This window comes from Oryctolagus cuniculus, chromosome 8, assembly GCF_964237555.1.
Source record: "Oryctolagus cuniculus chromosome 8, mOryCun1.1, whole genome shotgun sequence".
Taxonomy (NCBI): Eukaryota; Metazoa; Chordata; class Mammalia; order Lagomorpha; family Leporidae; genus Oryctolagus; species Oryctolagus cuniculus.
In genome coordinates this window covers 33,735,836-33,763,337 of record NC_091439.1, presented here as the reverse complement: position 1 = coordinate 33,763,337, position 27,502 = coordinate 33,735,836, and the positions used below count along the sequence as shown (strand labels likewise).

Here is a 27,502-nt window from a genome sequence, read left to right as displayed (position 1 = left end):
ATAAATATATAAACCTTAAAATCTGAGCAGTGGTAAGTGATTCCTCTTATTTATCTGAGACAATGCAAGAGTAATATCAAAAGACTTGCATAATGGTGATTTGGGGGAACCAAAGCTATAAACACAAATTTTCTGAATCATTGTGGCTCACATTAATATCCGTAGGAGAAAAGACAGTGTCATGATTGTCTACTGCGGAGGACAGTCAAGAAATGTATTGAACAAGTTGACTTGTTCTTTATACTTCTGCCATTCTCCATCATCTTACTTGCATGATATGCTCATGAATGAGATACAGTTTTAGTGTTAAGAATGGTGCTTGTTATGGATCCATGATTATAGTCTTTCTCACCAAGAAAATAATGATACTGCTTATAGCAGAAGAAATTGGAGCCTTCCACTAGTTCTCCAGTATTAACCTTTATAGCAATTGAATCCAGAAATCATTTTACAGCATTGTGACAGAGTGAATTTCACCTATGGCTTGAATAGATGTGGAGTTGAGCAGTGGCAAGACACAGCCTGTTACAGATTGGGTATCTGGTATTCTGCTTACATTGTTTAGGTTACACACAACTGCAATGACCAGAATTTTGTTGTTCTTATGTTGTGTGTGTGTGTGTTTATACTAATATTGCCAATATCACCCTAAAGTGTATACTACATGTCTTTCAATGATCTGCCCCAAAGTTTGCTCTGAAGCTGAGAGGACTCACTTGGCCATATAAAAATTTTCTTTTGCAAGTGTGGGAGACATGGTTTCCTAGAAGGCTGTTTTCAACAGGAGATCAGAGGTTGATGGACAAATGTCGCAGGCTCACTTTCTTAGAGCACCATTTAACTGGCATTCTGTGTCCATTTCCACAGACATCACTGTGGAAATGAGCATATTTGTCCAGCAGTGATCTTCATAAATTGCACACATTTTTTTCTCTTGTCCATTTTTCAAGTCTCATTTTCCCATCACCCTCACTTTTTCTCATTGACATTACCTTCCAAGTAATGTAATGACATATATGCTTTGGCTTCAGTGCGTGCTTTTACGGTTCCTCAAATGGAGTTTGTTAAGTAGCATGACAGCTTTCATTTATAGTTCTAAAAGAGGGTTACATGAACATAGAGTAGTTTGAAGTGCATATGGAAAGGCTTACAGCACTGACTTTGGCAATGGTTTCATATACACATAAATTTTTCCACTTATCTCCAAAGTCATCAAGTGGTATAAATCAAACATCTACATTCTTTTGTATATCCATAATACCTCAATAAAGTGACTCAAATAGAAAAATTTAAATGAAAATTTACTTCAAATCCAAAAAGTAAATGAGTTAAATTTTTAGATGATTTAATTGCAATCCCACAGATTCTGGTTCAGTATGTTTTGTGAAAGACTCTCAAAATTCTGAATTTAATCAAACATTACAGATAAATTTGTGCAAAAAAGCAGATCAACTTGGAGAAACATTTTAGCCTTTTAATGAAGTTCCTTAAATTTACATAGCATTTTACAATTTTATTTCAACACATGAATGAACATCAAAATTACACTCCAGTGTGAAGTATTCAAATCACAATCAAATGCTATATTTTTGGAAAACTTACCACAAAATACACAATTGTAACACTTTTGTAACTCTTTACAATGAGGCGAGTCATGCAATATCAACATTCACATGCTATTTTAAAAGCTAAATGGTTTCAGATCTTCAGAGACCCATGTCTATGAAAGTTTCAAATGAAACTAGAAAACTTCAGATGAAAATGCTTCTACTTTGTTCCCACCAGAACTAGAATCCTAATATCAGACTGAACAACTGATGGACCAATCCACATATTATTTTATTTTTGACAGGCAGAGTGGACAGTGAGAGAGACTGAGAGAAAGGTCTTCTTTTTTCATTGGTTCACCCCCCATTGGCTGTTGCGGCTGGCGCACCACGCTGATCCGAGGCCAGGTGCCAGGTGCTTCTCCTGGTCTTCCATGCGGATGCAGGACCCAAGGACTTGAGCCATCCTCCACTGCACTCCCGGGCCACAGCAGAGAGCTGGACTGGAAGAGGAACAACCAGGACAGAATCTGGTGCCCCAACCGGGACTAGAACCCAGTGTGCCGGCGTTCTGGGTGGAGGATTAGCCTATTGAGCCGCAGCGCTGGCCCACATATTATTTTAATCGTGTTGACAATCAACATTTGACAGAATGGTATATATTTGCTTCCAAAATATGTTTTAAAACCCCATTTACTAGTAAAACAGTCCATGTAGGCATATCGAAGTTATTATCAGTTGGTACCACATTGTAGGAGAATATAGCCTACCAATAAAATCCAATTCAATGGTATAACATTTGAAAAAAATTATTTTATACCATGTCTGATGAAAAATAAGTCATTGAAATGTACAAATGTCTTTGTGAATTATTCCTACATAAAACTTTCCTATATTTTAATTGACTAATGCCTGTAAAAGTTGCAGAGAAAATAATAAATAAAGGAAATGATTCTTGATTAAAATACTGTTTTAGGGGCTGGCTCCATGGCTCAGTAAGTTAATCCTCTGCCTGTGGCGCCAGCATCCAATATGGGCACCAGTTGTAGTCCTGCTGCCCCTCTTCCAATCCAGCTTTCTGGTATGGCCTGAGAAAGCAGTAGAAGATGGCCCAAGTACTTGGACCCCTGAACCCTCATGGGAGACCAGGAAGAAACACCTGGATCCTGGCTTCGGATTGGCGCAGTTCCGACCGTTGCGGCCATCTGGGGAGTGAACCACTGGAAAGAAGACCTTTCTCTCTGTCTCTCACTCACTGTCTGTAAATCTACCTCTGAAATAAATAAATAAAATCTTTAAAAAAATAAAAAAATAAAATACTATTTTATATCTATGAAACTTCTAACCAAGATAGAATCTTCATAGAAGATGTAGGCTGATGATATTTTATTCTATTCCAATCTTTCTCATATCTCAAAATTGTGTACATGAAGTCACATTAACTATATACTTTGTATTTTATAAGAACAATTTGTTAGAATAGATTAATAAGCATTGTTTTCTTTATTTCTAACTGTAATTTAACCAATATCAATTTATTTAAAAGAGTTTTTCTAATTATTTAATGTAGAAGTATTTTCATTTCAAATAATACAAACAAATGCATGATATATGATTAAATTAATGCTTTCAGATTGCTTGTGCAATTTTAATGGTCTATATGCCAATTAACACTGCGGCAGTTTTCCATCTTAAACTTTTTCTTACTCAGCAGTTATAGGTAGAATTTATAGATGGTGTGTATTTACAGTCAAACAAATAGACACACACAGTAAAAGAGTCTAAAAGTTCTGTGTGAGAGCCTCATATTTTATATTAGGTACCTATCTCTGAAGGACAGTAAAGAAACAAAAGAGTTGTATTGAATTCCTGTTGAATATATGCATGACCATGAAAAAATCATTTAACCTTTTCCAACCTCAATTTTCTTTTTGTAAAATGAGGAACTTGGCCAAATTGTTAGTCACCAACCTCTCTTTACAGGGAGCAGCTTCTAATTCATCCACATGAAGAGAAGGGTAGTGGTGAAGCACATTCAGGAGGTCAGATGTTGGAGACAGAAATTGGACTGTACGCTGCATCGGGAGACAGCACCACTTCTCCCACTGCTCTTCTGTCCACCAGCACACTGAGGAAATATTTGAAGATGAAATGTGCCATGTACCAGTAGATAAATCCACTGACTTGGAAAGTCATACATCTCTCTTGATTTTACAAGTGGCATTCTAAAAGTTTATGAAAACTATATATAATGAGAAAATCTACATAGATTTTAAAACATTTTTCAACCAAATAAATTTTGCACTTTCCACGGTTTTTTTCTGAAACACCCATTTCTTTTTCAATAAGGTCTTGTTTCTTTTCTTTCTGATACACTTTTCTGTTCCTCTTCCACTCCATAGCTTGACAGCCTTTTTACTTTTTTCGAGTAGAGAGGCAACTATAAGTATTGGCTGCCAATACAAATACAATTAAAAGTATGTTTATGTGCTATCTTCCAAGTACATACTCTATGGCACAGTTACAGGATTTGTGTGTAATAAAGAGATGTAACAAATAGTATTACTGTTCATAGGCATGTATTGTGTTCAGCTTGTTGATCTTAGGAGAATATTTCATTTTTTGCTTTAATCACAAGCAAATTACAGAAATATAAAGAGAAAAATAAAGCGAACATATTCTCACACTGAAATATTTTTCTTTCTAATTTAAAGTAGTAAATGCAAAATCCAGCATTTTCTTCACTTAATTCTTGTTCTATTATTAAGTGCCTTTAATAATCATGTTGGCAAGTAATTATTTTCTAGTTTTTTAAATATGCATTAGAGGAGTTAAATATGATTAAAATTTGGTAATTTGTTGTGATCAGTTACTATCTATTTAAAGAAATACAGAAGCCATCATTGTGGTGTAGTAAGTAAAACTGGCAACCCATTTGAGAACTAGTTTGAGTTCTGGCTGCTCTAATTTTGATCTAGCTCCATACTAATGCACCTGGGTAAGGAGTGGAAGATGGTCCTAGTGCTTAGATCCCTGCATCCTTGTGGGAGAGCTGGAAGAAGTTCCTGACTCTAGATTTTGGTCTGGCCAGACATGACCACTGTGGTCATTTGGGTAGAGAACCAGCACATGGTAGATAAAACAAGTGTCAATCCCAGAAAATTCTATTTTAAAAGCATTTTTTCTTCTCAGCTCTTTTTTTCTGTATGAATAAACACACACACACACACAGCCTTCCTACATATACACAAACTAAAGGAAACTCAGAAGTATTATTATTATCAGTTATAATTAGTTTCTGGGTTTCTGTTTAACTGTATGTTACATAAATCAATACCCAAAATTAACCTCAATTGGAAAATATTTTAAAAATTTTATTTTAAAGATTTTATTTATTTATTTCAGAGGTAGAATTGTAGCCATACAGAAGGAGAGACAAAGAGAAAGGTCTTTCATCCATTGGTCCACTCCCCAAATTGCCATAATGACCAAAGCTAGGCTGATCTGAAGTCAAGAGCCAGAAGCTTCTTCTGGATCTCCCACCTGAGTGCCAGGGGCCAACCACTTGGGTCATCTTCTACTGCTTTCCCAGGCCATGGCAGAGAGCTGGATCTGAAGAGGAGCAGCAGGCTGCCGGCGCCGCGGCTCACTAGGCTAATCCTCCGCCTAGCGGCGCCGGCACACCGGGTTCTAGTCCCGGTCGGGGCGCCGGATTCTGTCCCGGTTGCCCCTCTTCCAGGCCAGCCCTCTGCTGTGGCCAGGGAGTGCAGTGGAGGATGGCCCAGGTGCTTGGGCCCTGCACCCCATGGGAGACCAGGAAAAGCACCTGGCTCCTGGCTCCTGCCATCGGATCAGCGCGGTGCGCCGGCCGCAGCGCGCCGGCCGCGGCGGCCATTGGAGGGTGAACCAATGGCAAAGGAAGACCTTTCTCTCTGTCTCTCTCTCTCACTGTCCACTCTGCCTGTCAAAAAAAAAAAAAAAAAAAAAAGAGGAGCAGCAGGGACTAGATCTGGCACCCATATGGGATACAGGCACCACAGGCAGAGGCTTAGCCCACTACGCCACAGCGCCAGCCACTTAAGATTGTTTTACATACATCTCTATGTACTTGTGTATGTTTAATATTTAGTTTGAAGTATAAAATATATTTTTGTATTTTAATTTTAAAATTAGAATGTTACACATTGTAGAATAGACTGGCCTGTGATATCATTAAAATCTGATAATCTTACAAACATTACCTTGTATTCTAGAAAGACAATAATATGTTAAGGAAAAAGGAAAGGAAACTCAGCACTAACGTTCCACAGTGCAAGAAATCAAAAATTTTCACCTCATAGATTTATTTTTACTAATTACATTCACCTTTCTTTCTGTGCAAAAGTATTACTTTTAATCCTTTATAAGGGGTCATATGAAGTAAACATCAATATTATCAGACCACCAAATGATAATATAATTTATCCTTAGCCTAAACAGAAGCTTTTTAGTTCTGAGTTGCCAATTGGCATAAATGTTGGTTATTTGGAAACAAACAATCATTAAAAAAATGTCAGTACTAAAATAAAGCTAAAAAAGAAATGAATATCTCTAAATAATTGAACCATTGATATAATCACTGCCAATAAAGCACTATTTTGTGAAAGCAGTGAATTACTTAGCACTTACATTTATTTAACTGCTGTATGACATATGCTATAGTAAGGTCCCATCAAGTACTTAATTAGGCATGTTCATGTATTTGCTGTGTAAATGTGTACAGACCTATACATCTAAAATAATTATCAGGGAAATAGGAAAATGGTTGAAAAAGAAAATAACTCAAAATATTTAAATTTATATTTGGATTTCTATAAAACATGACCATCTAATGACTTTGTATCCTTGAGGGAAATAATTTTTCAGTTTGATACTAATTTTATTTAAAAATGGGAATAATTATGAAAAATAATGTTGATGAATGATAATCTGATATTCTGATAATCTCCTAATTGCTTTAAACAATTATTAATTCAATCATCACAAGAAACCTATGACATAGATGCCATCAATTGAGTCCATCCAGTCTCCTGGAGCAATATCAAGAATATCAAGAAAGAAGACCTTATCAGCTCAAAAGATGAGTCAATACTCACACAATTTTATTTCATTTTAATTTTTTATAATACACAGGAATTGGGCAGCCAAAGGTAGGAATACTGAACTTTTGATGATAATAAAACCATCAGTGCAAATAAATGATCACTGGACTGAAGAAGCAAAACATACTTGACTAACTTAACACAGACAGAAAATTACATAATGTGAGGCTGAAGTTATATTTCAGTCCCGTATTTATACATTCAGAGAAAATGAGTAGCAATCCCTTGAACTCAAAGCCTCAAGATGGTAGTGTTTTAGCTATTTTAGAGTCCCAACGAGGTTGGAATTAAGTATATATGTGAAAGTATTTTTGAGTACGTTATTGCAAAAGTGTGACTCATGTTTGTGCTTTTAAGTTCAAAATCAGACAAATAATTTTATTACGTTTTCCTTTTTATAAAGCTTGCCTTCTCATCACCCATGTGCTTTAGTTTTACTATAGAAGGTTTTGAAAATTTTGCATTTGCTTATATTATCATTAAATTATGGAGGAATCCCTATATGTGTCTCATACAAATATTCAGTTTTTATTTGTGATTTATTTTATTTATTTGAAAGACAGTGTTACACAGAGAGAGAGAGGAAGAGAGAGAGAGAGAGAGAAAGAGAGAGAGAGAGATCTTCCATTTGTTGGTTCACTCTCCAAATGTCTGCAATGACTTGGTCTGGGCCAGCCCGAACCCAGGTTCCAAGAGCTTCTTCCAGGTCTCCCACATGGATGTAGAGGCCTAAAGACCTGGTCCATATTTTGCTGTTTTATCAAGTGTATTTGTAGGGAGCTGGATCAGAAGTGGAGCAGCTGGGTCTTGAAAAAGTGGCCTTATGGGATGCCAGCATTGCAAGTATTGACTTAAACCATTATGCCACAAGGTTGACTCCACAAATATTCATTTTTAATAGTTGTGCATAATGTAAGTTAAATAAAATTACTGAACTATGTACTTAGAAAACAAAACTGTATTCAAAATGAAAAAGTTCATTTGACAAAGTAGGCAAAATTAATGCAAGGTCTTATGAAAATCATGCACTGCATTGTCAAGCAAATTTTCTGCTATGAAAAACGTTTATACCTGAACAAAAACAACTACTTTTTGAAGGTTTGTGGGGCAATCAATGTGGTAAGAGTCTGAGGCCCATGATCTTGCAGGGAAACTCAGGAAAGTGGGTCCTGCAATTGATGCTGTATTTTCTCTTATGGCATCTGTCAGCTATATATCAGTTCTACAGATAAAGATCAATTTCCAGCCAGCACCGCGGCTCAATAAGCTAATCCTCCACCTAGCTTGCTGGCACACCGTGTTCTAATCCTGGTCGGGGCACTGGATTCTGTCCCGGTTGCCCCTCTTCCAGGCCAGCTCTCTGCTATGGCCTGGGAGTGCAGTGGAGGATGGCCCAAGTGCTTGGGCCCTGCACCCCATGGGAGACCAGGAGAAGCACCTGGCTCCTGCCTTCAGATCAGCGTGGTGTGCCGGCCACCGCGTGCCAGCCGTGGCGGCCATTGGAGGGTGAACCAACGGCAAAGGAAGACCTTTCTCTCTTTCTCTTTCTTTCTCTCACTGTCCGCTCTGCCTGTTAAAAAAAAAAAATCAATTTCCTAGTAAGATATAATGATCACATACTAATAAAATTATAATTCACTATAAACATAAGACAGTGAAATGATTTACGATCTAACAATAGACTCTTAAAATTTTGACAGTATTAACAGAATTAAAGAAATGAAAAATCAAAACCCGGGTTAGGATAGCTAGGTTAGTTTTCTCAATAACTGACAAAATACACTAAAAAAAATTGTAAACCTACAAGTCTTTGAAGCAGCTCATTAATAAATTTGACTTGAGCTCAACAAATTTAGAGGATACATCCTTTGTAATTCATATGGTGAAACACCAAAATTTAGCACATAATGAGGCATAGAACAAGTAAAATAATGAACAACTTTTATTTTATGATCTAACTATCATGAGATTAATTTTAAATCGACATTAAAGATAATAACTACCAAGTTCCATAGAAATTAATAAATAAATTCCTAAATAATAATCATTGAGGTGAAAAATTATAATAAAATTAGAAAATATTTATATAAATTTCAAATAAATTTAAGATGCCAGAAATGGCAATTATGATTGAATGAAAGATATGTTCTTACTGCATATTCCAGAAAATATGATCAGAACCTCAATGATCTAGGCATTCCTCTCATTTAAAATAATAATAGAAGCATAAAATAGAAAATAATAGTAATATAAATTTACTTACGTAACAATATCTAAAAATAATAAGATATGAAAAAATCAAAATATTCTATTATAGAAATGCTGAAAAGGATACTATCAGAGATGAGACCAATGGGAAAATAATTATAAATAAATATTATAAACACCTCTGTAGGAATATAGATGAAAATACAGATGAAGTAGGAAAATGTTCTAGGTAAAACCACTACTACAAACTGATGTGGTAGATTTAAAAATGTGAATTATTCTTATTAATATTTAATCCTCTCATAAGTGATAATTATATGTGCAGATGGTTACCCATCTGCAAACTAAATTAAATATTGAATAAACCTAATGAAATATTTAAGGAAAAAATAAAACTCCAGATATTCACAATTTCAGGGAAAATAGAAAACATTTCTAAATTTGGTTTGAGGGCTAACAACTCTGATAACAAAATTTGGAAAAAATTCAAATATAATTAATTACTGGTAGATCTCTTTCTTAAACATAAGCATACAAATTATAAATTAAATATTATTAAGTAAAATTGAAATGTTTATTATAAAGAAAATATATCAATATATCTTGGATACATTAGATTTGTTTCAGCAAAGTATTGTTACATTAAAATGCAATGTAATTAAATTAACAGAATGAAGTAACAACATATATAAGTATATTAACAGACGCAGAATAATCATTGAATAAAAATCCCTTTCTAATTATGATACAAAGCTTTGATATTTAAATGAGGTTTTTAAAATATGGGCACTGGTTCCAGACCTGGCTGCTCCACTTCTGACCCAGCTCTCTGCTATGACCTGGGAAAGCAGTGGAAGATGGCCCAAGTCCCTGGGCCCCTGCACCCACGTGGGAGACCCGGAAGAAGCACCTGGCTCCTGGATTCAGATGGGCCCAGCTCTGGCCATTGCGGACAACTGAGGAAGGAACCATCGAATGGAAGACCTCTCTCTTTCTCTCTGCCTCTCCTCTCTCAGTGTAACTCTTTCAAATAAGGTCTCTGACAGGAAACTCTGTGCTCTAGACATGGGTCCCTGGGCTTCTTGCCTCTGAGGAACAGCAACAGGCACAAAGGGGAGGTGAAGGGCTTCCCCAGGGACGTCTCCTCCAAGCGGGGCCACAAGGCTGGAGTCACTCACATGGTGCGGGAAGCTGGTAGGCCAGGATCCAACGTGAACAAGAAGCAAGGTGTGGAGGCCGTGACCAATGTGGAGACAGCGCTCACCTGATCTAGACACACGTGAACGGGGGCACCATGGCCGAGAGACCAGACTGCGCCAGGGGACGGCTGGAGCAGCAGGTCCCAGTGAACCAAGTGCTTGGTCAGGATGAGATGATCCGTGTCATCGGCGTCACCGAGGGGAAAGGGTACAAGAGGGGCCATCAGCCACAGGGCACACCGAGAAGCCCACCGAGGGCAGAGCAAGGTAGCCTGTGTTGGGACTTGGCTCCCTCTGCCTGTGGCCTTTTCTGGGGCAGGGGCACCAGATCAAGAATGGCGCACTGATAAGAACAATGCCTCGTCTGCCTAGGGCCTGTCAGACAGGAGCATCAGCCCTCTGGGAGGCTTTGTCTATTCCTGTGAAGTGCCCCCTGGCTTTGTCAGGCTGAAAAGCTGCGTGAGGGGGACCGGGGAGCCAGTGCTCTCCTTCCGGAAGTCCCTGGTGGCACAGACCAACTGCGGGGCCTGGATAAGGTTGACCTTAAATTCCTTTACACCATCTCCATGTTTGGCCACTGCCTCATTCAGGCTGTGTAGGAGAAGGCGACCTTCATGGGATCACTTAGAAAAGACTGGATCCCAAAGGAAGAAGGAGCCTACCATAGGGAACAGGTTGTGCTGCCAGTGGTATCGCAATAGAAGTGACTCCATCGGGGGCAAAAAAGAACATGAATAACTATAAACCAGCAACATTTTAGAAAAAAGAAATAATTTAAAGAGATAAAAAAGACACAAAAGAATAAGAAGGGAGGGAGAGGGAGAAGGAGATATCATTATATTCGTAAAATTGGATCTAGGAACTGCAGGAAATCTGTTCTCTTTATATTAATTTAAAAGACTAGAAAAATAGTAATTTGAGAAAGTCATATACATGTTCATTAATAGATCGTTGAATGAAAAAAAAAAAACAACCTAGAGGTATTTATAAACAGAATAATGCACAAAACAAAAATATACTCCAATACTACCAAGATGTCTCAAAATTATTATGCTGATCAAAATCCTAAATTTATACTTGATTTCATATTTCAAAGTTCAAAGACAAGACAATTGAAAGATGTTGTTAAGAATAAGAATAATGATAGTCTTTGGCATAGAGAGGCAATATACCATTTGAAGCACACAAAAAGTCAAGCTGTAAGAGAGAAATATACCATTTCTCTTTAAGTTTTAGTTATTTATTTGAAAGTAAGAGTTACACACAGAGAGAAGAAAGGCTGAGAGAGAGAGAGAGAGAGAGAGAGAGAGAGAGATCTTCCATCCAATGGTTCACTCCCCAGTTGGCTTCAATGGCCGGAGCTGTGCCAATCTGAAGCCAGGAGCCAGGAGCATCTTCCTGGTCTCCCACGTAGGTGCAGGGGACCAAGCACATGGGAAATCTTCTATTGCTTTCCCAGGCCATAGCAGAGAGCTGGATCAGAAGTGGAGCAGCTGGATTTCGAGCCAGTGCCCATATGGGATGCTGGCACTTCAGGCCAGGGTGTTAACCCACTGCGCCACAGCACCGACCCCCAAATATGCCATTTCTTTCATATGAATATTTATTTGATAATTTGTCATGCTACCAACTTATGATTCATTCAACTTATCTACATATGTTTTATTTCAGTAAAACATTTTATTTTTTATTTTTATTTCAGAAATAAACATTTTAAATTGTCAGTTGTTAAAACAATATCAATAAAACAACCTGTTTATAATAAAATCTTAAAGCATAGGATCTGATGTTGTAGCATTGTGAGTGAAGCTCCCACCTGCAATGCCAGCATCCCATATGGGTCCTGTTTCGAGTACCGGTTGATCCACTTCCTATCAAGCTGGGAAAAACAGTGGAAGATGCCCTCAGTGCTTGGGCCCCTGCACTCTAGTAGGAGATTCAGAGGAAGGTCCTGGCTCTTGACTCAGGTCTGACATAACCCTGGCCATAGCAGCCATTTAGGGGAATGAACCACCATATAAAAGATACCGTTCTTTCTCTCTGTTTCCCCTTTTCTTTATGTTACACTGCCTTTCAAATAAACAAACAAATAAATCCTTTACAAAATCTTAGAGAACAAACTTGAGTTCTTCAATGAGAAAAAAGAAGTTAGTGAAATATACCAGGAGAAGATAGTGTAAAAGTCTTCAGAGAGTAGTGATTAGAGTTTCATATTTAAGACACAAGGCCAGGAGAGATGGAAGAGAGGTATGATAGGCCTATATGTTTGTATAAGAAAGAAATAAAACAAATTTACTTTATTGTCTACAATAAGTTCTGGTTAGTATTGAGGGATTAAGAAGAAATGACAGCACGTGATATTCAAAGTAGTACAAGAAAGAAGAGTACAAGTTAGATAAGCCAAGAATGTACTGATTATCATATTTGAAAGAGAAGAGAAAGCAGCAATAAGTTTGTGGTGTTACATGTCATTGTTGGGCGGCTATAGTTCACAAAAACTTATTATGTGTTTTATGAGCAAGTATATGAGGGGAACTTCCTAGCCTCCAGTTGTAACGTGATATCAAGGAATGGGAATTATTGATTACCCTGATTTGGTCAATGCATATTGTATACATATATTGAAATGTTGCACTGAGGCCTGTAAGTAAGTACAATTACTGTTAACAGAAGTTTTAAAAAGTTTAGATTTCTTTTTTTAAGATTTATTTACTTTATTTGTTGTTTTATTTTTTAACTTTTATCTAATGAATATAAATTTCCAAAGTAAAGCTTATGGATTACAATGGCTTCCCTCCCATAACGTCCTTCCCACCCGCAACCCTCCCCTTTCCCTCTCCCTCTCCCCTTCCAGTCACATCAAGATTCATTTTCAATTCTCTTTATATACAGAAGATCAGTTTAGCATACATTAAGTAAAGATTTCAACAGTTTGCACCCACACAGAAACACAAAGTGAAAAATACTGTTTGAGTACTAGTTATAGCATTAAATCTCAATGTACAACACACTAAGGACAAAGATCCTACATGAGGAGTAAGTGCACAGTGACTCCTGTTGTTGACTTAACAAATTGACACTCTTGTTTATGGCATCAGTAATCACCCTAGGCTCTTGTCATAAGCTGCCAAGGCTATGGAAGCCCCCTGAGTTCACTGACTCTGATCATATTTAGACAAGGCCATGGTCAAAGTGGAAGTTCTCTCCTCCCTTCAGAGAAAGGTACCTCCTTCTTTGATGACCTGTTCTTTCCACTGGGATCTCACTCGCGGAGAACTTTCATAAGTTGTTTTGTTTTTTGTTTTTTTTTTTTTTTTTTTTTTTTTTTTTTTTTTTTTTTTTCCCCAGAGTGCCTTGGCTTTCCATGCCTGAAATACTCTCATGGGCTTTTCAGCCAAATCTGCATGCCTTAAGGGCTGATTCTGAGGCCAGAGTGCTGTTTAGGACATCTGCCTTTCTATGGGTCTGCTGTGTATCTCACTTCCCATGTTGGATCGTTCTCTCCCTTTTTTATTCTATCAGCTAGTATTTGCAGACACTATTCTTGTTTCTGTGATCCCTTTGGTTCTTAGTCCTATCATCATGATCATTTGTGAACAGAAATTGATCACTGAGACTAGTGAGATGGCATTGGTACATGCCACCTCGATGGGATTGAATTGGAATCCCCTGGTATGTTTCTAACTCTACCGTTTGAGGTAAGTCGGCTTGAGCATGTCCCGAATTGAACATCTCTTCCCTCTCTTATTCCCACTCTTATATTTAACAGCAATCACTTTTCAGTTAAGTTTCAGCACTTAAGAAGATTTGTGTATTGATTACAGTATTCAACCAAAAGTATTAAGTAGAACAAACAAAAAATACTAAGAGGGATAACATATTAAGTTGTTCATCACCAGTCAGGGCGAGGGCTGATCAAGTCACCATTTCTCATAGTGTTCATTTCACTTTAACAGGTTTCCTTTTTGGTGCTAAGTTAGTTGTCACCTATCAGAGAGAACATGTGGTATTTGTCCCTTTGAGATTGGCTTATTTCACTCAGCATAATGATTTCCAAATTCCTAACAGGGATCACTTTTCAGTTAAATTTAAACACCTAAGAATAATTGTGTGTTAATTACAGAGTTCAACCAATGGTACTAGAACAAAAAATAATACTAAAATGGATAAAGTATTACATTGTACATCAACAGTCAGGACAAGAGCTGATCAAGTCACTGTTTCTCACAGTGTCCATTTCACTTCAACAAGTTTCCCCTTTGGTGCTCAGTTAGTTGTCGCTGATCAGGGAGAACATATGATATTTGTCCCTTTGGGACTGGCTTAATTCACTCAGCATGATGTTTTCCAAATTCCTCCATCTTGTTGCAAATGACCGGGTTTCGTTGTTTTTGACTGCTGTATAGTATTTTATAGAGTACATGTCCCATAATTTCTTTATCCAGCCTACTGTTGATGGGCATTTAGGTTGGTTCCAGGTCTTAGCTATTGTGAATTGAGCTGCAATAAACATTAATGTGCAGACAGTTTGTTTGTTGGCAATTTCATTTCCTTTGGGTAAATTCCAAGGAGTGGGATGGTTGGGTTGAATGGTAGGGTTATATTCAGGTTTCTGAGGAATCTCCAGACTGACTTCCATAGTGGCTCAACCAATTTGCATTGCCACCAACAGAGGGTTAGTGTCCCTTTTTCCCCACATCCTCTCCAGCATCTATTGTTGGTAGATTTCTGAATGTGAGCCATTCTAACCGCGGTGAGGTGAAACCTCATTGTGCTTTTGATTTGCATTTCCCTGATTGCTAGTGATCTTGAACATTTTTTCATGTGTCTGTTGGCCATTTGGACTTCCTCTTTTGAAAAATGTCTATTGAGGCCCTTGGCCCATCTCTTAAGTGGGTTGTTTGTTTTGATGTTGTGGAGTTTCTTGATTTCTTTGTAGATTCTGGTTATCAACCCTTTATCTGTTACATAGTTTGCAAATATGTTTCCAATTCTGTCGGTTGCCTCTTCACTTTCCTGACTGTTTCTTTTGCAGTACAGAAACTTCTCAATTTGATGCAATCCCAATAGTTAATTTTGGCTTTGACTGCCTGTGCTTCTGGGGTATTTTCCAAGAAGTCATTGCCGGTACCTATATCTTGCAGGGTTTTTCCAATGCTCTCTAATAATTTGATGGTGTCGGGTCGTAGCTTTATGTCTTTAATCCATGTTGAGTGGATTTTTGTGTAAGGTGAAAGGTAGGGGTCTTGCTTCATGATTCTGCATGTGCAAATCCAATTTTCCCAGCACCATTTATTGAATAGACTGTCCTTAGTCCAGGGATTGGTTTTGGATCCTTGATCAAATATGAGTTGGCTGTAGATGTTTGGATTGATTTCTGGTGATTCTATTCTGTTCCATTGGTCTGTCCATCTTTTTCTGTACCAGTACCATGCTATTATGATTTGAAAGTCAGAGTTACAAAGAGAGAGAAGGAAAGAGAGAGAGAGAGAGAGAGAGAGAGAGAGAGAGGTCTTGCATCCACTGGTTCATTTCCCAATTGGCACAATGGCCACAGCTGTTCTGATCCGAAGCCAGGAACCAGGATCTTTTTCTGGCTCTCCCACCTGGGTACATGGACCCAAGGACTTGGGCCATCTTCCACTGCTATATTCCCAGGCTATAACAGAGAGCTGGATCTGAAGAGGTGCAGCCAGGTCTCGAACCGGTGCCCACATGGGATGCCAGTGCTTCAGGTTGTAGCTTTACCCACTATGGCACTGTAACGGCCCCAAAAGATTAGATTTCTTAAAAAAATACCTGTGAAACATACTTGAAAACCATAGTAATTAAAACAGCATGATACTGGCATAAAACCTGATACATAGATCAATGGAACAGAATAGAGAACCCAGAAATTAATCCACATGCATACAGCACACTAATTTTTGACAAAAGTTCTCAGAGCATAATGTGGAATAAGGATAGTCTCCTCAACAAATCGTGCTGGCAATGTTGGATGTATGTATGTAGAAGAATGAAATAAGATTTCCACCTCTCACCATTTATAAAAATCAATTCAAGGTTGACCAAAGATTTAAATTTAAGAACTGAGACTATGAATTCTTTGGCAGAAAATACAGAGGAAACACTCCAAGACATTCGTGTAAAGGAAAACTTTTTGGATAAAACCCCAGAAGCACAGACAACAAAAGCAAAATAAATAAATGGTGCAACATCAAACTCAAAAGCTTTTGCACAGCAAAATAAAAGTCAGTAGAATAAAGAGGCATCCAACAAAAATGGGAAAAAAAATTTGCAAATCTGACAAAGGATGAATATGCTGACTATATCAACAACTTAAAAAACACACCATCCACGAAAAGAAGCAATCCATTTGAGAAATGGGCAAATGACTTCAATAGACAGTTCTCAAAAGAAGAAATACAAAAGGCCCCAAATAGATGAAAAAAATGCTGAAGATCACTAGCCATCAGGGAAATCCAAATCAAAACTACAATGAGATAATACTTCACTCCTGTTACAATGGCTGAAGTCTAGTACACAGAGAATCACAAATGCTTGCAACAGTTGGACGAAGGGGAACACTTATGTATTGTTGATGGGAATATAAATCAGTGCAGCCATTGTGGAAAACAGTGTGGGGATTATTAAAAAAAATACAAATAGAGTTGCCATATGATTCAGCAATCCCATGACTGGGTATCTACCCAAAATACTTAAACACAATGTATCAAAAGGATACTTACAGCACCATGTTCATGGAGCACTGTTTACAGTAGCCAAAATTTGAAATCGACCAAGATGCTAATCATCAGATGAATGGATAAAGAAAATGCAGTATATGTACACAATGGAATATTATTCAGCTATAAAAAGAATGAAATCCTACCATTTTCAGCAAAATGGACATAATTGGAGGACATAATATTGAGTGAAGTAAGCCACATTCAGAAGTATAAATACCACATGTTCTCCCTTATATATGGGAGCTAAAATTTAACAAACAAGCAAAAATGAAGAAATAAAAAGTAAGAAATGTATCAGCATTGCTGCAAATATAGTTTTTTTATTTTTATTTTTTTATTTCTTTAATTTAATTTTATTTATTTATTTTTTATTTGACAGATAAAGTTAGACAGTGAAAGAGAGAGACAGAGAGAAAGGTCTTCCTTCTGCTGGATTACCCCCCAAATGGCCGCAATGGCAGGAGGTACACTGATCTGAAGCCATGAGCCAGGTGTTTTCTCCTGGTCTTCCATGCGGGTGCAGGGCCCAAGCACTTGGGCCATCCTCCACTGCCCTCCCGGTCCACAGCAGAGAGCTGGACTGGAAGAGGAGCAACTGGGACCGGAATCCGGTGCCCACATGGGATGCTGGCGATGCAGGCGGAGGATTAACAAAGTGAGCACTGCGCTGGCCCCGCAAATATAGTTTGTAAAACTTTGTTCTATACATTTGTGAAACCAATGGTTAAGAATGTTAATCTACTATAGTTTTAATGATATGTGCTTACTTTAAAATTTACTGTGTATAGGAAATAGACATTTTCCATTGAATTTTTTATGGTTATTGCCTAAATTCTCAATAAACTGGGGTCTTTCTGCTTTTTACTTGTTAAACTTCTTATTCAGCAAAATATTAAGCCTCCATGGCAGTTATGTAGAGAAAATAATTTATCTTTTAAATATCAGAGACATCATAATGTGTTGTAAAGTCTCACAGTTTTTTAACTTCAGAAATGCAATTTGAATTTATTATCTCTGCTGAAGTATTCCACTTAATTACATTAAATACATTGAAACATTTTTCTTTCACTTACTTTGACATCTTTGATCTGCCAAGCTAATAACTGAAAACAGTTTAATACCAGTAAAAGTTTTATATTAAAATAGCTTTAGGTTTCCTTTTAATTATGCACTTTTACATTGCTCTCATTGCTAATAAAGAATCTTCTTTTTTATACAGTTGTGTTTTGACATATAAAGTGGCAGTTTAAACATTCCCTACATCTCCTTAAAAGTTTGATCCTGAAGTAAAAAGCACATCATTTTCTTAGAAGATAATTAAGTTCTGCATGCAAATGTGGCTAACCAAATAAATACTGTTATTTTTTGTTCAAGCAATGTTATTTGTTTCCATAATATTTAAATCTAAATAAAATATGGATTCTATATTTCGTGGCCAGATGGAATTTTTTCCATTATTGAATTTACTGGTAAGCTATGCATTAAAGTCCAAACACCATTTTACTTACTGGTTGTATGAGTTGTAAGTCTTTGTGTAGAAATCTCTACAAAATCAATTAAAATATGCTTTTTGCTTGTGTAACAAACAACATTAATATGCTTAAAAGCTCATAATATCAACAAAGCTGATTTCAAGCATAACTGAATTAAGTGACTCATGAATGATCTCATAATTTACAATATTCATCTCTAGGATCTAAATTTACTCAAAATTGGTGTCACTTCCGGATATTCTCTTAACTTACAAAAAGGTAGTGGCTTACTCCACAGCCTGTGTTCCTCTAGGTAAAACCAGTAGAAAGAAAAAGATCATCTTCTATTTTAATGTAAGATAATCTAATTCCTGACTTCTATATTCTTAATTTGGGCCAAATACACATCTCTGAAAACATGAATAAATTAAAAAGTAAATAATTATGGCCAGAGTTTGGAAATTCAGTGAACCCTGGACTAAGTGGAAAAAACGGGGTTTTTCATAGTGGAGCCTCTTACCTAAAAGGGGAACACTCAGTGTTGGGAATATAAAAATAAAAAAAAAATCAATTACAATATACTAGTTACACTAATTTTTCAGTAAAAGCATTTCTTTGATAGAGTGAATAATCAGGTATAGCTCTTTGGATTTCAGGTGTAAAATGGTGATCTGAAATCTCTAGTGTATCTGTTTTAAAGGCTAACTTTTTTCAACTTAAATCTGAAACTACAGGATTTAGGACAAAGCAAATCATGTTTTTAAAATACATGTTTTTTAAATTTAAAATTTCATAGATAATTTCTTTTATTAAAGATAGATCCTTAGTGGAACTGTTATTTAATGTTTGTTTTAAAATACATTCTGATTAAAATATTGTGAGTTTTATATGTTTTCAGAAAATATGAATCATGATATTAACTATCTACTTGATATGCTTTTGATAGTTCTGTTACATTTCCAAATGTGTTTCTTCATTTGCTCTGTTATAAAATTTATTAGGATTTTTCAATAGGACTTGAACATGAGAATAGAACTGGAGACTGACAGAAGTAAATGTAACTCCATTTGCTCGTCACATTCTTTAGTGGGGCTAGAGCTTGGGATAGACAGCTTCTAAAATGACTTCAAATGATCCCCACCTCTTGGTAACCACACCCTTTTGCAATCCCTCTCCTTAAACACCATCCAGATCTAGTGACTGGCTTCTGATGAATGGAATACATCAAAAGTGATTATATATGACTTTCCAGACTAGCTTATGAAACATGTGACCTACATCTTCTTGACATGTCTCACTTTCTCTTTGATGTCATCCTACTTCAGAGGGAAGTAACGCTGCCCTATTTTGAGTAGCTCTCTAAAAAGGTCCACATTGGAAACCATTGATATGTCTGAGTTATCACCAATGAGAACCTGGGGCTTGCTGATTGACCTGAGTACACTGAGAGTAGATCTTTTCGGGTCATCCTACAGCCATCAAAGCCTCTGGCCTCCAAATGCCACTGATGCTTGGGAGAGGTTTCCTCCAGTCAAGACTTGTGATGGTCAGAGTACTAGACAACAGCTTCATTGCAGCCTTGTGATAGAGTCTTACAAGGTGCAGTTAAGCCACACCTGATTCCTGAACCACAAAAACTAGGTAGTAAATATCTGTTGCATTCAGCTACTTACTCTGGGTGAAAATTGTAAAGCAGCATTAGTTAAAATACTTGTGTCAGCAAATTATATTTTCAGTACTGTCAATATGGTCTATTGATTCTATTGGGACTTGGAGATCAATTCATTACACTTTACTATCCCTCACTAATATATTCTAAAAGCATACTACACATTTATAATCATCTTGTAGTTTGTTAGGGAGAGGCGTATAGGTTTGACATCTTCAGCTGAACTGCAGTTTGAAAGATTTGCAAACCCACCTGATAGCCCAGGTCAGTGATTGCCAACTCCAGGGATTCAGTTTGACAGCATTGGCCAGTATGCCTTAGGACAGTGGTTGCTGAGCTGGCCATATGACAGCCTGCCTTGATCTACAGTATGAGTCCTTTTCTGTGTATTATCCAAACTACCTTCCCTCTCTGTGCACAGCCCAAGTCTTCCTTTGTGTGTACCATGTAGTATCACCTCCCATGCACCAGTGACCTCCTCCCACCCACACACAGACCACTACCACCGTCCTTCCAGGTCATAGAAGCCACAATTTCTACAATGTTGAGAACTTGAAACCAGTTTTAGTTGGAAGTATATAGCATGTATAAAGGATGTGTCCCTGCAATGATCTGTGTGGGTTATTATAATAAAATTACCATGAGGAGCACTCCCACTCCCAACAAGCATCTGTCACCATGACAGTTCCAATATTTCCTAGAAAGGGTATGGTAATAGGCAGCACTGTATCCTTGGCTGAAACTCTGCCCCCTTTTGCATATTCAACTGGACTCCACTCTGGACATTATCTCTATGACTCTGAAGTATACGTAGGGAATGCTGAACTTGCTGAGTGGATTTTTCTTTGTTAGGGACTTTTTCTTCTATGGAGGACTTGTTCACTGTTGGGTTATTTTGTTCCATGCTTAGGGGTTTTTCTTTGAAGTCTTTTGTGTTTTTGGCCCCTTGATCATATTCTACTTTGTTCTTGAGTTTGCAGTTTTGTTTGCTTTCAGTAAATCCTGATTTCCTGTACATCTTTATGCCTCCACCTAATATGTATCCACTCATCTATCTATCTATGAAATACAGAGCACAAAGTTATTGGGGGTGGGGTAGAGGAGAGATATCTTCCATCTGTTTGTTCACTTCCCAAATGGCTACAACAGCTAGGGCTAGGCCAGGCTGAAACCAGGAGACAGGAACTCCATCCTGGTCTCCCACATGTGCACAAGAAGTTGGGCTGTATTTTGTTACCTTTCCAGGTGCATTATCAGGAATCTGGATTGGACATAGAGCAACTGGGGCTGGAACTACAACTCACTGTGATCAGGAATGCCAGCATCATAAGCAATGGCTTAACCTGTTGTGATACAAAGTTGGTCCATATGACTTTACCACTGAATTTTTCCACAAGTGTAAGGAAGGCCCTGCAAAAACTCACAAAAAATCTTAGCATATTTGTCATCTAACTGTTATGCATAAGCTGTTAATCAATAGATACTAATAAAATTATATTCATTAGCAGCTGTAGATTTCTGTATAGTTTAATCTTTTTTTTTTTTGGACAGGCAGAGTGGACAGTGAGAGAGAGAGACAGAGAGAAAGGTCTTCCTTTTTGCCGTTGGTTCACCCTCCAATGGCTGCCACGGCTGGTGCGCTGCACTGCTCCGAAGCCCAGAGCCAGGTACTTATCCTGGTCTCCCATGGGGTGCAGGGCCCAAGCACTTGGGCCATCCTCCACTGCACTCCCTGGCCACAGCAGAGAGCTGGACTGGAAGAGGGGCAACCGGGACAGAATCCGGCGCCCCGACCAGGACTAGAACCCGGTGTGCCGGCACCGCAAGGCGGAGGATTATCCTAATGAGCCGCGGCGCCGGCCATAGTTTAATCTTATTCACAACAGTATTAGAAGATACAGCGTGAAGCAAAGGCAAAGCAGAGGTCTTAGTTTGAAAATCCTACTCGCTTGCTTCATGATTGTACAGTCATCTTTTTGCTAGGGCTTCAGTTAGTTTTCTTCTATCATAAACAATGATATCAAAAAATATTTTCTGCTGCAAATATGTATTTGCAATTGAAGGAATAAGCTTTATATTATATACATATTCCATACAAATGGAAAATGCAAGACAAAAATTGTTTTTATTTTGTTCCCATGATTAATCTCTTTTACCATCTTTATTTTTTTCTTTAAGATGAAATCTCATTGTCTTTTTATTTGTACTCCCTGATTACTAGTGATTCTGAGCATCTTTTCATATGTCTGTTGGCCACTTGGACTATGTTCTTTGAAAAATACCTGTTCATATCCTTAGCCCATTTCTTAACTGGGTTTTTTTTTTGTTATTGAATTTCTTGAGCTCTTTATATATTCTGGATATTGCATCTTTATCAGATGTAAATTTGCAAATATTTTCTTTAATTCTCTTGTTTGCCTTTTTAATTTGTTGAATGCTTCCTTTGAAGTTTACAAGCGTCTTATTTTGATGTAATTTCATTTGTCTGTTTTTGCTTTTATTGTCAGTGCTTCTGGGGTCTTATCCAAGAAGTCTTTGCTTGTGCCAATGTCTTGAAGTGTTAACTATATGTTTCCTCCATTAATTTGATGGTATCAGGTCTTAGATTTAGATCTCTGATACATTGTAATTTGACTTTTGTATAAGGTGTAAGATATGTTTCTCTTTTTGATACTTCTGCAAGCAGAGATGCAATTTTCCCAACGGAATTTGTTGCAGACTATCCTTTCCCCGGAGAATGATTGCAAATGTTTTGTTAAAGATTACTTGGTTGTAGATGTGTGCACTAATTTCTGGGGTCTCTAGTCATGTCTAGTTGACATGTCTACCCTTGTGCCAGCACCAAGCTGCTTTGGTTATAATTTCCCTGTAATATATCTTGAAACTAGTTATTGGGCTGCCTCCAGCTTTATTTTTGTTGCTTAGGATTGCTTTAACTACTTGGGGTCTCATGATTACATATGAATTTTACATATTTACATATGTTTTTTAGATCTGAGAATATTTTTGGTATTTTGATTGGGATCATATTGAATCTGTAAATTTTTTGTGTTGTTTGGAAATTTTGGTGATATTAATTCTTACAAACTATGAACATAGATGATTTTTATATTTTTTCCCATTTTTCTATATTCTTATATTTATTTCATTTATGCATTGTAATTTTTCATTGTAGAGATTTTTAACATTCTTGGCTAAATTTACCCCAATTTATTTATTAATTTTTGTGGTTATTGTGAAGGTAACTGATCTTACCAGTTTCTCAGTCATGATATTTTTTATATATACAAAGGCTATTTATTTTTGTGTGTTGATTTTATACCCTGAAATTTTGCCAAATGCTCTCATTAACTCCAAGAATCTCTTAGTGAAGTCTTTTGGTTCCCCCATGTATAGGATCCTACCATCCACAAACAGGGATACTTTGACTTTCCCCTTTCCTATTTGAAAAATCTTTCCCTTGCATAATGACTCTGACTAAAACTTCCAGAATTATATTGAATAGTAATAGCAATAGTGGGCATTCTTATCTTCATCTGGAGCTTAGTGGAAACACTTCCAGGTTTTCTACTTTCAATATGATACTGGATGTGTGTTTGTCATATATTCCCTTGATTGTGTTGAGATATATTCCTTCTATACCCAAATGGCTTAAAATTGTTATCATGAAATGACGTTGCATTTTATGAAATGCTTTCTCTGCATCTATTGAGATAAGAATATGGTTTTTTATTAATTTGTTTATGTGATGTATCATATTTATTGATTTGGGAATATTGAACCATCCCACACAAGGGATAAATACCACTTGATACAGGTGATTGACCTTCTGATGCATTGTTGGATTTGATTAGCTGGTATTTTGCTGAGGATTTTTTCATCTATGTTCATCAGAAATATTGGTCTATACTAGTCTATACTAGTCATCCTTTGTTGTATATTTTTCTGATTTTGGAATTAAGGTGATTCTGATCTCATAGAAGATTGGGATGATTCCCTCCCTTTAAAATTTTTGAATAGTTTGAGAAGAATTATAAAGTAAGGATTATAAAGCAGGATTTTAGGCAAGAGCTATAAACAGTAATCAAATGAAGAAGCATCACTAGACTTTTTTGTTGTTGTTTATTTGACAGGCAGAGTGGACAGTGAGAGAGAGAGACAGAGAGAAAGGTCTTCCTTTTTGCTGTTGGTTCACCCCTCAATGGCTGCTGCGGCCGGCACGCTGTGGCTGGCACACAGAGCTGATCTGAAGCCAGGAGCCAGGTGCTTCTCCTGGTCTCCCGTGCAGGTGCAGGGCGCAAGCACTTGGGCCATCCACCACTGCACTTTCTGGGCCACAGCAGAGAGCTGGCTTGGAAGAGGAGCAATGGGGACAGAATCTGGCGCCCCAGCCAGGACTAGAACCTGGAATGCCGGCGCCAGAGGTGGAGGATTAACCTATTGAGCCGTGGCGCTGGCCCTTCATTAGTCTCAACATTTTCAAAATGTGTGGTTATTTAGACAATTGTGATAATGTAGTTAATGATCATATTTCATATTTTGTCATTATTTTCCCCTCAGATTTGCAGCTGGAAATCTTTACTAGTAAAGGAAATAAAATATATTCCCCATTTTAATGATTCTTAAGTATTTCTTAGCTAAAGTTTGAATATTGAAGCATAGTGTTTTTAGAATGTGTAAAATTTATGTATACAATAAATATACATACTTTTCATAATACAATACATTTATGATGATGTTTGATGGTAAATTTTTCGCTATATTTTGCCTGTCTATGTCTAATTCATAGCATCCTATAGATTTGTTTCAAATGTACATTCAATCTACCATTTTGAATTCACTGATTCTGAATGTGTTTCAGCGACACTTATGCAGCAATAAGTTTGAAATCACAGCCTGAAAAGTATTTTACATAATTCACATTTAAATGGTAAAAGAACATTGATTACATGAAAATTTCCTTAATAAAGTATTGACAATATATTACATACATAAGATTTTGAAATTTACTTTTTTGAAATTTTCTAGCTGTAAACTTATGATCAGTGTATTTTTTCTTTAAATGATTGTATTTTAACATTTCCATAAAAATTTAAATTAAAGTGTCTTAATTGCTGTCATTCCATGAGTAGTTTAACTGAAGAGAATGTAAATTTTGCATGTAAGTGGTATAATATGTTCTGGGAAATCAGAATTTTAATCATCTGTGCATTACTTGGTATATTTTAAAAAACCCATTCATATGCTAAAAATCAAATTCTTTCCTATTTTACCATACTGAAAGTAATTTCTTCACATCTTATATTGCTTAAATATTGAATGGAATATTATGAAATCAGGAATTTAGTTTGTATACTCAAATTAGTAAAACAGCAATTTTTTTCCCCTTTGTTAGGTTAATAGTTGAAAGTATTTTTGGCATATGATCTGTCCATATACGGGTGAAATATAAAAATAGAATAAAAGCCAAAATATAATATATAAAGCTGAACTTTATCATATATATTTCACTTATAATTTAAAGAAAATTGACAAAATGAGCTTATAACAGGGTAGCAAATCATTTCATGTGAAAGGTCATTTGCTTCTCCAATACATAGAATTTTGATGGTTGGTATTGTCTCCAGTGGTTTCATTTGCAGAATTCCAGATCTGGGGCAGAAAGTAACTAGCACCTCCATGTATTCCCCCAGACTGACAGAAGCCTTCTTTTTTTATCATAAAACTTCCCTGAAGAACAGAGTATCACTGATTCATCAAAGGAAAGCCATGTGCTGGAATCTGAACATGCACTGAACATACACTTATCATCTCAACTTCAACACATAAGAGCCTTCACCTGTAGCCTGTCATGGAACCTAGGAGTTAGATGATAGTTGAATGTGTCTTGTTCTGTGCCCTACAATAAATGCCTTCTTTCTTCCAACATCCCAGTGACAGGAATTGGCTTTATGAGCCTCTGATGAGAAGACAATTTAGGAGATACTATAAAATCTTATGTAACCCTTTTAAGGTGTTCTATTTTACTATATATGTTTCAATTGAAAAATTTAAATTAATTATAGTGGTTAAGGACTTACTACTACAATTGTGTTAATATTTTTTTTTAGTTGTTTTGAGATCTGTTCAGTTGTCCCTCATTTTCTCTTCCTTTATGGTGAGATGATTTTCCCTGACATGCATAGATTTCTTACTTTGTAGGCTTTGATTTGTTGTCTTCAAGAGGCTTACAGAAAAAAATGTTATCATTAAAAAGGGAAATGATAAGATGATAATGAATTAACTAGGATCCCTTAATGAAACGAAACTTTTACTCTACTTCCACATAAATTTTGTATTTTAATGTCGCAGTTCACATATTTTAATGTGTAAACTCTCTTAGAAAGTTATTGTAGCTATTATTGTTCTAATAGTTTTATAAGCTAACTTTTTTGTAAAGATTTTATTTATTTATTTTTATTTGATAGGTAGAGTTACAGACAGTGAGATGGAGATATAGAGAGAAAGATCTGTCTGTTGGTTCACTCCCCAAATGGCCACAATGGCCAGAGCTGAGCTGATCTGAAGCCAGGAGCCTTGTGCTTCCTCCAGCTCTCCCATGTGGGTGCAGGGGTCCAAGGACTTGGGCCATCTTCTACTGCTTTCCCAAGCCATAGCAGAGAGCTGGATTGGAAGAGGAGCAGCCAGGACTAGAACCGGCGCCCATATAGGATGTCAGCACCACAGGCAGAGGATTAACCTACTGCGCTGAGGCACAGCTTGTATAAGCTAACTTTTAAAGTAAATGTGTAAGTTATTTATATATCAGTGTTACAGTTATTAGATTATTCTGAATTTTATTGCACACTTACATTTACAATGGTCTTTATTCTTTCAGATATTACTAATTAATATGCTTTTCTTTAGCTTGCAGCAATTTCTTTCTTTAGTGTTCTTTATGGCAGAATTAGTATTTCATTTGAGGTCTTCTGATAACGAACACTTTCAGCTTTTGTTTGTCCAAGGAAGTCTTTATCTCTTCTGTCCTGATGGACACTTTTCCCAATTACAGTATTCATATTTGAAAGTTATGCATTTTTTTTCCTTTTGTGCTTTAAATATTTCATGCTACCCTTTCTTAGCCTGTTAAGATTTTTGCTGAAAAGTCTGTTGCTAATCTCACTATAATTCTCTTGTATATGTTGTACTTCCTTTTTCTTGCTGTTCTCAAGATCCTCTGTATTTGAATTTGGTAGGTTGGTTACATATGCCATTGTGTAATTTGATTTAAATTTGAGGATCATTGATATTCTTGTACTTGGATATTTATGGTTTTACTTTAATTTGTGAAGCTTTCTGCTAGTGTTCATTTAAATAAACTATTCATTTGCCTCTATTCCTATATATTTCATATAGTAAAAATATGTTTCATTTTGTTCAATGTATTTGGGTTTTTTGAAATAATTTCAAGTTTTTGAATTTCTAGTTTTCTTATGGCTTTATTGATTTCCTAGAAATATTTCTCTATATTTCTTGAT

At 36.6% G+C, this 27,502-nt stretch overlaps 1 pseudogene; it reads left to right on the top strand.

The window, feature by feature from the left end:
* Positions 1-10,796, top strand: part of LOC127483133 (large ribosomal subunit protein uL3-like) — a 124,028-nt pseudogene extending 113,232 nt beyond the window's left edge.
* The last annotated feature ends 16,706 nt before the right edge of the window (positions 10,797-27,502 follow it).